The sequence below is a fragment of the Myotis yumanensis genome, unplaced genomic scaffold (genome assembly GCF_028538775.1).
Source record: "Myotis yumanensis isolate MYYU_CA2020_CCGP unplaced genomic scaffold, mMyoYum1.0.hap1 SCAF_24, whole genome shotgun sequence".
Lineage (NCBI taxonomy): Eukaryota > Metazoa > Chordata > Mammalia > Chiroptera > Vespertilionidae > Myotis > Myotis yumanensis.
The window spans coordinates 578,545-591,717 of record NW_027223775.1 but is presented as its reverse complement, the minus strand read 5'-3'; the positions used below and the strand labels follow the sequence as shown (position 1 = coordinate 591,717).

Sequence of the window (13,173 nt, the reverse complement as noted above, 5' to 3'; positions counted from 1 at the left end):
ATTTGTTGGCTTCTTTTTCTCTGCAGAAGCTTTTTGATTTGACATAGTCCCATTTGTTTATTTTCTCCTCAGTTTCCATTGCCCTAGGAGCTGTTTCAGTAAAGATATTGCTGAGACATATGCCTGATATTTTGCTGCCTATGGATTCTCCTAAGATTTTCATGGTTACCGACTCACCGTTAAGTCCTTTATTCATTTCCAGTTTATATTTGTGTATGGTGTAAGTTGGTGGTCTAGATTAATTTTTTTGCATGTATCTGTGCTATTTGTCCAACACCAATTATTATTATATGTTTATTTTGGCTTTGTAATATCTCTCATTAAGCAAACTAAAATTTCCTCTATGTTAAATCATTCATAGTTTCTATAAAACAGGCCTTTAAAAAAATCCAGTGGGGAACAGTCCCATCCGTTCTTTGACTTTCCTTCCGCTGATCCCAAAGCTCCGCTGGAGTCTGTGTCCTTTCAAAGCACAAAAGCAGACCCCGACGCCTCAGAGCCACCCACAGCAAGCTCCTGCCCGAGGGAGGTGCAGCTCCCATCACCCTCTGGACCATGGCTCCCGGGAGAGTCAAAGCCTGAGAATCAACGTGGCAGCATGTCATCGCCTTCAAAGGCCTGTCAGCAGCAGCACAAAACCAGTCCTCCCAGCCAGCGCTCTGGGGACCTGCCCTCACGGCGATGTGGTGGCGCCTTCTGCTGGCAGCCGAGCGTCCCAGGCATCTCTTTGGACAGGCCTGGGTCAGGGCCTTAGGGCATCTCTGTGTCCATGGTATAAATCCGACTGAGATCAGACACAATGTCATCAATGATTGGCTTGGTCAGGTCGTCACTAAACACCTGCCACCAAGGCTTCTCGGCCTCGGCCTCGGCGGGCACCTCGACCCCGTAGACCTTCAGGAGCAGGTGGAGCACCGCCAGCGCTATGTGCTGGGCCTGGAACCAGAGGCACAGCCCCCGCGGTAGCTGTCCCGCAGCAGGGCCCAGGCAGTGACGGAGATGGGGGTCCGTTGCCAGCTGTAAGGATTCAGCCAGTTCTTGAGAGAAATCAGGTAGTGGAGCAGGTACCTGTGTGGGTGCTCAAAGGAGACTTGAAAGCGCAGTACCCGCAGCACAAGGAGCTCGCACTGCGCAATGCTGTCCCGGATCACCCAGAACCCGGAGTCCAGCTCCAAGGGCTCGCTGCCCGGGTGGAAGTACCTGTTGGACACGTTGATGATGTCACGGGTTCGCAGGGGCTGTTCTTCCACTTTGCCAGCCAAGTAAAGGGCAGACATGGCGACCAAGTAGGGGTCATAGGCGTCCACGTTGATCTCGCAGAAGAACTTGTGGTAAATGGCACAGGCGGTGGCGACGGGAATGGACTGCATCCCTAGCTTGACACCTGCCTCCATGATGAAGCTTGTCACACGGAAGTGCACCCTCGCCTGGGCTGCGGGCCACCCCTTGGCGCCGGGCGCCGTGTCCTCCTCTTTGCAGCTGTCCAGGGGAAGGTCCTCCATGGGGCTCAGCCTGGAGGCCCCAGACCTTGGTGGCTGGAAGGGCAGGAGTCCTCAGGGCGTGGCCGGCGCCAGCTGGGTCCTAGAGCCCTGTGCAGCAGCTCTGCCCCGCCCAGCCCCACCCAGCCCAGCACCAACCCGCCCCACCTGACCCGCCCCGCCTGGGCTTGACCGCAGCCCTGGTTCAATCACCAATTATTGAAGAGACTGTATGACTCCATTCTATGCTTTTGCCTCCTTTGTCAAATATTAATTGAGCGTTATGGTTAGGGTCAACTTCTATGTTCTCTGTTCTGTCCCATTGGGCTATATGTCTGTTTCAGTGCCAGTAACAGGCAGTTTTGAGAATGATCGCTTTGAAATATAGCTGGATATCTGCTATTGTGATCCCTCCAACTTTGTTCTTCTTTGTCCAGATTGCTGTACCTATTTGGGGCTTTTTTTTTTATTTAATAAAGGACTACTTACCCTCCAAGTATTTGAATTTTGTTATATTTTATTGGAGTTTATTTGTAATACTAGAGGCCCAGTGAATGACACCTGGCGGAGTCCCCCATCCTCTGGCAGGCTGGGAGCCCTCAGGAGATGTCCGAATGATGGCTTAGGCTTAATCACGTTGCCAAACCTTCTGAGCGCTGCTGTGGAAGTGGGAGAGATTCCTGCCACTGCTGCTCCACTTGCCAGTCGTCAGCCCAGTCCGGCTGAGTGGCGCTCCCTATGTAGGAATTCACTGACCAGCAAGGGCAGCTCTTGCATTGTGAGTCTACCCCCTGGGTGTCAGAGCACTTCATAGCAATCGGTCTTATCTCTTTTTTATGACCTTTACTTTGAGATTTATTTTTTCTTTTCTTTTCGTTTTATTATTTAAAGTATTACAAAGAGTATTACACGTGTCCTTTTTTTCCCGCCCTAGACAATCCCCTGGCCTTCCCTACCCCTCAGTGTCTTATGTGCATTGGTCATGCTTATATGCATGCATACAAATTTTTGGTTCATTTCTTAACCCTCCCCTCCTAACCCCCAACCCTTACTGGCCTTCCCACTATAGTTTGACAGTCTGTTCCAGGCTGCTCTGCCTCTATCTATTTTTGTTCATAAATTGATAATGGTCCTTGTTATCCATAAATGAGTGAGATCATGTGGCATTTTTCCTTCATTGACTGGCTTATTTCATTAGCATAATGCTCTCCAGTCCCATCCATGCTGTTGCAAATGGCAAGAATTCCTTATTTTTTACAGCAGCATAGTATTCCATTTGGCAGATGTACCACAGTTTTCTAATCCACTCATCTACTGATGGGCACTTAGGCTGTTTCCAGATTGTAGCTATGGTAAATTGTGCTGCTATGAACATAGGGGTGCATATATCCTTTATAATTGGTGTTTCTGTTTTCTTGGGATATATTATTATAAGTTGGATCCCGGGGTCAAATGGGAGTTCCATTTTTATTTTTTGAGGAAACTCTATACTGTCTTCTTTAGCGGCTGCACCAGTCTGCTTTCCCACCATCAGTGCAGAAGGGTTCCTTTTTCTCCACATCCTATCCAATACTTGTCATTTGTGTATTTGTTGATGATAGCCATTCTGACAGGTGTGAGATGGTACCTCATTGATATTTTGATTTGTATCACATTTATTGATTTGTGAATATTGTACCATCCTTGCATCCCTGGGATAAATCCTACTTGGTCATGGTATATGATCTTTCTGATGTACTGCTGGATATGATATTTTGCTAAGATTTTGTTGAGGATTTTGGCATCTATGTTCATGAGGGATATTGGCCTGTAATTCTCTTTCATTGTGTTGTCTTTACCTGGTTTTAGTATTAGGGTGATGCTGGCTTCATAGAATGAGTTTGGAAGTGTTCCTACCTCTTGAATTTTTCGAATGGTCTGAGCGGGATAGGTTTTAGTTCTTCCTTGAATGTTTGGTAAAACTCCCCTGTGAAGCTATCCGGTCCTGGGAGTTTGTTTGCTGAAAGCTTTTTGATGACTGCTTCAATTTTTTCCATAGTTATTGGCCTATTGATATGTTTAGATTCTTCCTGATTGAGTTTTAGAAAGCTGTATTTTTCTAGGAATGTGTCTATTCCCTCCAGGTTGTCTAGTTTGTTGGAGTAAAGTTCTCTATATATTTTTTAACATTCATTTGCATTTCTGTGGGGTCTGTTGTCATTTTGCCTCTATCATTTCTGATTTTGTTTATTTGGGTCCTCTCACTTTGCTTCTTCGTGAGCCTGTCTAAAGTTTCATCAATCTTGTTTGTCCTTTCAAAGAACCAGCTCTTGGTTTCATTGATTTTATGTATTGTTTTTTGGTCTCTATGTCATTTATTACTGCTCTACTCTTTATTAACTCCTTCCTTCTGCTCACTCTGGCTTTTTCTTGTTGCTCTCTTTCTAGTCCTTTGAGATGTAGAGTTAGATGATTTACTACCATTTTTTTTTTTTTTTTTTTTTTGAGATAGGCCTGTAGAACTATAAACTTACCTCTTGGGACTGCTTCCATTGTTTCCCATAGGTTTTAGATTGTTGTGTTTTCATTGTCATTAATTTCAAGGATATTTTAAAATTTCTTCTTTGATCTCATTGGTAACCCAATCAATATTTAATAATGTGCTATTCAGCTTCCAGGTGTTTGAGAATTTTGGGTTGTTTTTATTGTAGTTTATTTCTAACATTATGCCATTGTGGTCTGAGAAGATGCTTGGTATGATTTCAATCTTCTTGAATTTGGGGAGACTTTGTTTGTGACCCAATATGTGCTCTATATTTGAAAATGTCAAATGAACACTTGAGAAGAACGTATATTCCTTGGCTTTGGGGTGAAATGTTCTGAAGATGTCACCTAAGTCCACCTGATCTAGTGAGTCATTTAGGATTGCTGTTTCTTTGCCAACTTTTTGTCCTGAAGATTTATCCAGTGATGTCAGTGGTGTATTAAAGTCCCCTACTATGATTGTATTGTTGTCGATCTTTCCCTTGATATCTTGCAGGAGATTTTTTTTAAGTATTTGGGTGCTCCTGCATTGGGTGCATTTATGTTTATCAGGGTTATATCCTCTTGTATTGATCCCTTTAGTATTATGCATTGGACTTCCTTATCTCTTGTTATGGCCTTCATTTTGAGATCTATTTTGTCTGATATAAGTATTGTTACCCCAGCTTGTTTTTTTGTTTTTTTTTTTTTCATTTCCATTTGCCTGAAAGATCTTTTTCCATCCCTTTACTTTCAGTCTGTGTGAGTCCCTTTTCTGAGGTGGGTCTTTTGTAGACAGCAAACATGTGGGTCATGGTTTTTTATCCATTCAGCCTCTTGATGTCTTTTGATTGGAGCATTTATTCAATTTACATTTAAAGTTATTATTGAAAGGTACTTGTTTGTAGCCATTTCTATTTTTTCTGCCTGTTTTCTGTCTTAGCTTTTTCTTTCTTTTTTTTATACCAGTCTTTTTAGCATTTCTTGCATTGCTGACTTGGTAGTTATAAACGCACTTAGCCTTTTTTTTTTGTCTGTGAAGCTCCTTATTTCACCTTCAATTTTGAATGATAGCCTTGTTGGATAGAGTATTCTTGGATTCAGTCTTTGCATCACTTTGTAAATTTCCATCCATTCATTTCTGGCCTGAAGTGTTTCTGTTGACAAATCATTTGATAATCTAATGGGATATCCCTTGTATGTAACTTTCCGTCTCTCCTTTGCAGCCTTTAAGGTTCTCTCTTTGTCCCGAACATTTGAAATGGTGATTATGATGAGTATTGGGGTGGGTCTTTTTGGGTTCACCTTGTTTGGGACTCTCTGTGCTTGTGTGACTTTTTTCTTCTCCTCCTCTGGGAAGTTTTCTGACCTTATCTCTTCCAATAGGTTTTCTAACCCTTGTTACTCTTTCTGTTTTCCTGGCATCCCTATTATTCGTACGTTGTTTCATTTCACGAGGAGCCATAGCTCCCTTAGGCTCTCTTCCTGTCTTTTAATTTTTTTCTCCAATTGTAGTTCAATTTGGGTGTGTTTTGTTTCCCTGTCTTCTAATTCGCTAATTTGTTCCTCTGATTCTCCTAGTCTACTGTTGAAACTTTCAATGGTGTTTTTTATTGCAGCTATATCACTCTTCATTTCTTCTTGGTTCTTACATAATTTATTGGTTTTTTTTCAACCGTTTCTTTTTGATTCTTGAATAAGTTGTTGATTTTTTCCTCCATCTGGTTTGTGCATTCTAGGACCCTTAATCTGAATTCTTTTTTTTGTCATGCTGCATGCCTCGGTTTCAATTAGCTACTATTTTGGCAACTCCTCCTGTTGTTTCCTATGGGGGTTTCTTTGTCTACCCATGTTTGATCTCACCAACATATCTAGATGTTGAGTCATTCAGGGGCTGCTCCATGGGTAGCAATGGCTCCTCGGGCTGTGGTTGCTCCTTGGGCGGTTGTGGTAGCAGCTGCTCCTCAGTTGGCAGCCGCTTCTCTGGTGGGTGCTTTTCACAGCTATGGTGGCTCCTCTGGCTGGTGGGGGGAGGCTTCACACACAGATGCTCTTCCTCAGACAGAGGGTGTGGTGATCAGGAGGCTGCTGATCCTTGGATGGGGACTGGCTGCATGCTGCTGTTGTTCCTCTGATGTGGTGGACTCTTTGCGCGGCTACTGCTCCTAGGACTTGGACAAGTTGATTGCAAGTCTGCTGCTCCTAAGGAGGGGGTCGGCTGCTTGCGAGGCTGCTGCTCTTTGGACAGGAGTTAGCTGCATGCGTGGCTGCTCCTCCTCAGACATGGACGTGCCACTCACCCATCTGCAGCTCACCGGACAGGTGCAGGTTGTTCTGGCTCTGCTCCTCAGACAGGTGTGTGCTGCACAGGGCTGCCGATCCTCGGACGTGGGCGGTATGCTCGTGCGGCTGCTCCTCCTTGGACAGTTCAGACTGCTTGCTTGGTTGCTGCTCCTCTGACGGGGAAGCAGGCCGCTCACACAGCTGCTGCTCCTTGGACAGGGCCAGGCCATATGATGCTGCTGCACTGAGGCTCGAGGTAGGCTACTCATGGGGCTGATGTTCCCTGGACAAGAGCATGCAGCTCACATGCCTGCTGCTCACGGGGTTGAAAAAATACTCCGAAAAGAAGTAGGAAATAAAGGAGCAAAGAAAAAAAAAAAAAAAGAGAACACAGAAAAAGGAAAAAAAAAAGAAAGCTAACAAAATAATAATATAAAACTGAAAAATTGAAATGTCATTCCTTTGGCTGGTTTAAGATCCCAGTTTTCAGCAATGTCTGTGCTTTTTGTTGTTGTTGCTGTTGTTGTCATTGCTGGGACAGAAAGCCCTTCTATGGGCCAGACCCTGTTAACTAAAAGGGACTAATCAGATTATTTTAATCCTTCACCTCATTCAGGGTCGAATCTGGGTGTGGCTGTATTCCTTGCCTGGGGCCTGGAGGGAGGAATTATAACCTCAGACGAAAATGGCTGACCAAGTCCTGAGCTCATGGGTGACTCAGCACTCAATTTACTGCCACTTCTCCTGGCCCCCCTTCTCTCCCCAGCCTCTCCCCAGATTCCACTCCTCCGCACCTGCTCCCCCTCTTCAGCACAGGTGAGTGTCTGAATCCGAAATGTCCTCTGAACAGGGTTCAGCGAAAACAATCAACAAATGCCAGCCACAGAAACGGGGAAGGCTGAGTCTCTGTAAGCTCCTCTCTTACCAGCACTGCATGGCCTCTTCAGCGCTTCAGGCTGCCCCTTTTAGGCTCAGTTCTCTGTAATTACGGAAACCAGATCTCTAATCCCCCTGCACCAACAGTCCCCTGGATGTCCTTTCCACAGTCAGGGGCTGTGCCTGTCCCAAGAGTCGTGGCTGTGTGCCCCGTGGTCTCCCTCTGCACCTGTGGGCTCAGAGGTCTGTCAAACTTTCCTGCCCAGATCCCTGGTTTTTACCTTACAGAGGAACTCGGCCCTTCCTGGCTGCAAACTGTCTCACCAGCTGAGTGTACTTCGCCAGTTCAGGGTGGGTATAATTAGTTTCAGCTGCTCACTCCATTTGCTCCAGGACAAGCCCTGGGACGCCCACCACCATCTTGGCTTCTTGAGATTTATTTTTTCAAATATAATTATTGCTCCCCTAGTTTCTCCCCGCCCCCCGCTTTGCCTGAAAAATATTTTCTCTCCTTCCACTTTCAGTCCCTGTGATTCCCTTATTCTGAGGTGGGTCTCTCATAGACAGCATACATATGGGTTTGTTTTATTATAATTTTAGCCATCCTATATCTTTTGAATGGAGTGTTTCGTCCATTTAGGTTTAAGGTTATTTTGATAGGTCCTGATGTGTTGCCACTTTTTTTCTTTATACCTGTGTTTGTTCTGTCTCTTCTATTCCTTCTTTTTAAAACAGTCCGTTTAGTATTTCTTGCATTGATGGTTTAGCAGTGAAACACTCCCTTAGATTATTTTTTTCCTGTGAAGATACTGAGTTCCCCTATAGTTTTGAATGATAGCCTTGCTGGATAAGTATTCTTGGATTTGTTCCCTTGTTTCGCATCACTTTGTATATTTCCTTTCATTCCCTTCTGGCCTGATGTGTTTCTGTTAAAAATCATTAGAAAATCATTTGATAATCTAACAGGAGAGCCTTTGTAGGTAATTCTGCCTCTCTCTCTTGCAGCCTTTAAAATTGTTTGTGTGGTTATAGTTTGCCATTATAATTACAATGTGTCTTGATATAGGTCTTATTGGGTGCATCTTGTTCGGGACTGTCTGTGCTTGTGTGACTTTTTCTTCCCAAGATCAGGAAGTTTTTGTCATTATTTCTTCTAATATGTTTCCTAATCCTTGTTCCTCATCTTGACCTTCTGACACCATTATTATATGTATGTTACTTTGTTTCATGTTGTCCCCAATCTCCCTTAGGTTATCCACTGGCTTTCTATTTTTTCTCTCCAATTGCTGTTCAGATGGTGTTGTTCAGGGTGCGTTACTCTGCCCTGTCTCCTAAGTCACTATTTCAACCCTTTGCTACTGCTAGTCTACTGTTTGAAACCTTCCATCGTATTTTTCATTGTAGCTATTATCAATTTTTTTCATTTTTCCTTGATTCTTACATAAGTTGTGGATTCCCCATGCATCTGGTGCATGAACTGTATGACCCTTATTCTGAATTCCTTTTCGAACATATTGTATGCCTGCATTTAATTTAGTTACTCTTCTGGCAATTCCTTCTTTTCTCTCTTTTGGGGTTTTTTTTTGTTTGTCTCCCCATTTTAGCTATCACTGCAGAACCTAGGAGCCAGTGTGCGAGAGGCTAATGGCCACAGAGTGGATCAGCAATTCAATTGTGCACTCCAAGACTCACAGGAGGCAGTGGCAGTGGTGGAGGGCTGGAGTCCCAGTGTCCGTGGTTCCGCTGCTGCCGTAAAAAGGTCTTTGGCCAGAGTGCCCCTAGGATCTCAGGTGATGTCTGAGGCCCATCTGGGTGGAGGTGAGGCTGGGTTCCTAGTCATAGCAGCTCTCCCCTGCAAGATGGCTTCTTTTCTTAGAACCATATTTAACATAAAACAGTGTAGTTACATAAAAATACTAAAGATTGTGCAAGGGGCTTATTAAAAATAGAATGGATAAACAAATCATAACTATGTAAATACAGAGTTTCAGTCATACTGGACTTTTTTTCTGTCATTTTAACTGAAGAAATAATTTAAGTAAGAATTCTGAGATGTGGTAGAGAAGAAATAAATTACCTAATCATTTTGAATGAATGATTGTTTTAAAAATAAATAGTTTATGTAAGCTTGGTGCACTGAAAAATAATGAAATTGATGTTGTCAAAACATAAATGAAGTAACAGTCACATTCCAAAAAGTAATCCACATTGCCCAGTCAGTATTGCTCAATGGCTGAGGATAGAATTGTGAACCAAGATGTCTCGTCATCTATTCCTGGTCAGGACACATGCCCAGGTTGCTGGCTGGTTCATCAGTATGAGACATTTAAGGAAGCAGCTGATCAAAATATTTCTCTTTCATCTATGTTTCCATCTCTCTATCCCTCTCCCTTTCTCTCTCTCCAGAAAACCAAGAATAAGCCTATTGAAAAACAAGAATGGAATGTATGTGTTTTTCCTAGAATGTGAGACTTTTTCGTCATTATGACCAGAGGTCTTTGGAGGACTTTTATTAACCAACATATATGGTTCTGTGTTGAATAGCTCAATGGAATATTATTAATAATGAAGTGTTTCATAAACTTACCATGAAAAGGACTTTATAATTTTTGAAGGAAATGCTTCGTTTGGGAGAAGAATTTGATGTTGATCTTGATTTTAGTTTCAGTAATTAGTAGGTTTCAAACAGTTGTTTATTTGTTCAGGTTAAATTTTATGTAGTGTTGATATAATGTGTACTCATTTTCGTCTGTGGATTGGAAAACAATTAAAGTAGACTACACCAAGAAACCATCTTTTCAAAGTGGGGGTGGACAGAGGGCACCAATTCCATCAAGAAATAGAGGTGATGTAAGAAGTCTGAGAAGTGGAAGAGGAGGAAGTAAGCGAAGCAAAAGAACATCCCTCAGGTGGAAAACACTTAGGTAATGTTTCAGAATCTATGGATGGTAGGAGATCTGACTTAGGTAAACACATAATACAATATGCAAATGAGGTATCATAGACTTCTGTACCTGAAGCATTTTTGATCATATTAACTTCCATAAATTCAATAGAAAGCGCACAAACTGCCAGTAACTCAAATGTTTTTAAATAATAAAAAAATAAATATATGAGCATGAAACCTTTATTTATGTGAAAACAGTAACATTGAATGAAGAGATACACCTCAATTTCATTCATATCTTTCAAAGCAAAAGAAATGGTACCATTCATTTGATTGAGAATGTATACTGATGATCAATATGATTTGTAATTGCTAAAGAGGTATAGCACTTATAATAATGTATGCAATACTGTAATGTGTGAAACACTCCTAATGACCTTACAGGGATAGAATTTATTTTTTTAACGAAATCTTTATTGTTCAGATTATTACATTTGTTCCTCTTCCCCCCCCCCATTACTCCCCTCCTCCCAGTTCCCACACCACCCTCCACCCTCACTCCCCACACACTGTCCTTATCCATAGGTGCACGATTTTTGTCCAGTCTCTTCCCGCATCTCCCACACCCCTTGCCCCCTAAAAATAGTTAGTCCATTCCCTTTCTATGTCCCTGCTTCTATTATAATCACCAGTTCATTCTGTTCATCAGATTATTTATTCACTTGATTCTTAGATTCGCTTGTTGATAGATGCGTATTTGTTGTTCATAATTTGTATCTTTACCTTTTCCTCCTTCTTCCTCTTCTTAATGAATATCTTTCAGCATTTCATATAATACTGGTTTGGTGGTGATGAACTCCTTTAGCTTTTCCTTATCTGTGAAGCTCTTTATCTGACCTTCACTTCTGAATGATAGCTTTGCTGGATAAAGTAATCTTGGTTGTAGGTTCTTGGTATTCATCACTTTGAATATTTCTTGCCACTCCCTTCTGGCTTTCAAAGTTTCTGTTGAGAAATCAGCTGACAGTCATATGGGTATTCCCTTGTAGGTTACTGAGTTTCTTTCTCTTGCTGCTTTTAAGATTCTCTCTTTGTCTTTTGCTCTTGGCATTTTAATTATGATGTGTCTTGGTGTGGTCCTCTTTGGATTCCTTTTGTTTGGGGTTCTCTGTGCTTCCTGTACTTGTAAGTCTATTTCTTTCACCAGGTAGGGGAAGTTTTCTGTCATTATTTCTTCAAATAGGTTTTCCATATCTTGCTCTCTCTCATCTTCTGGCACCCCTATAATTCGGATGTTAGTACGCTTGAAGCTGTCCTAGAGGCTCCTTACACTATCTTCTTATTTTCGGATTCTTTTTTCATTTTGCTTTTCTGGTTGGGTGTTTTTTGCTTCTTTGCATTTCAAATCTTTGACTTGATTCTTGCACTCCTCTGGTCTGCTGTTGGGAGTCTGTATAATATTCTTTATTTCAGACAGTGTATGCTTAATTTCTAGTTGGTTCTTTATCAAAACATCGAGGGTCTCATTGGATTTCTTGAGGATCTCACTATATTCATCGGCGGTCTCACCAGTCTTTTTGAGGGCCTTATTAAGTTTACCAGCGGCTTCTAGACAGTTCTTCAGAGACCTTAAAAGCGTGGTTTTGAACTCTATATCCTCCATTTCTGTCAGTTGTGTCCTGTTTCTTTGTCTCCGCATTTTTTATGCTTTCTTGGTGCAATCCGTAGAGGTCTTTGTGTGCAGTCTTGTTGTAGTTAAGCCTTGATTGTTGTAGGTAATACTGGGGGGGATTTGACCTCCAGGCCAACTGGCTGTGAGAATCAGCTGTGTCTGCAGTGGGAGAACTTCTGTCCTCTAGGGAGGTGTGAATCTAGCCTTTGCCTGAGGCTATCCCGCAAATGCCTCTGTGAAAGGCTTGGGCAGGGAGGGTCCCAGGGGATCAACAGGGTGGGCGGAGCAAGCAGTTATGGCTGCTCTCAGTCCAGTCCCCAGAGGCTCTGCCTCTCAGAGTCCCATCAACTGCTGAAAACCTCAGAGAGAAAGCTGCCCTCGAGTTCCAACCGATGCCAGACAGTCCCTCTTATCCCGTTTGAATGTTACACTTTGGGAACCAGAAGTCATGTAGGTTTAAAGTAAAGATTCATACTTATTGAAGTACTAAGAATATGTTCTGAAAGTGCAGTTCTTTCGTCTGAAAAAAGGACATCAGTTCACCTTGGAAAATACCCACTGAAATAAAAGTTAGTCTAACTATATAAACTTCAAGGACACACACTTCATTATTTAGAAATGGATTTGAAATATTCGTTTTTAGTATAGCAATGTGCAACACTGTACTGTGTAAAATAATAATCTCTATTATTATTTTGATAAGGTGATCTTGTACCTATGTTTGGTGTAGAGGACTTTCCATTTGGAAACTGCATAAGAGAAATATCTATGGTATTAAATAGATTCACCAAGTGGTCTCTGACTCAGGCAAAGGCTAAAAACCAATGATTCTCCAAGTTCATTGATCTTTCTTTCTTTCTTGTATATGAGGAATATGAAACATGAATAAAAATGTTGATGAGCTACTTTCAGGGAAGTTGTCTTTTAATTAATTTATCTATTTACTTATTTTACTGACTATGAAAGGAAGGTATATTCATTTCAATATATCTGCAGCAGGAAAAGTTGTTTCCATATTAACCCATTTTTCCAATTTCAAAGATTTAGTGTCCATTTGTGATAATTAGGTGTGTGACACTTCACGGGAAATTTCCTAAAGTGTTATTGCAGAGTTTGTGCAAGATGAAGGTGAATGTTCCTGTTTTTCCACATTGGTCATACTGAGAAGAGTTTGCCAGTTCATATTTTGCCACATATGAGGATGCTCATAGTTCTTCTTTCCATGAAAAATTACAGAATTGGAAGATAAGCCTATTTTCTATTTAAAAATGAAACAGTGATTTTTAATTATGTATTATTCAACATGTTTTCTCTAAATACTATTAAAATAGAGTATAGTATTCTGATCAAAGAATTATTTTATAAATGAACTGTAGGAATTATATGATAACATTCTTTAAATAACACTTTTTTGTGATGCATCATGTTTTAACTTTTTATATTTTAATTTTTAACTATGACGTTACACATTTTAA

General features: G+C 41.7%; 1 pseudogene; it reads right to left on the bottom strand.

The window, feature by feature from the left end:
• Window positions 1-750: 750 nt before the first annotated feature.
• On the bottom strand, window positions 751-1,502 carry LOC139000610 (cyclin-Q-like; annotated as a pseudogene).
• Between the last annotated feature and the right edge of the window lie 11,671 nt (window positions 1,503-13,173).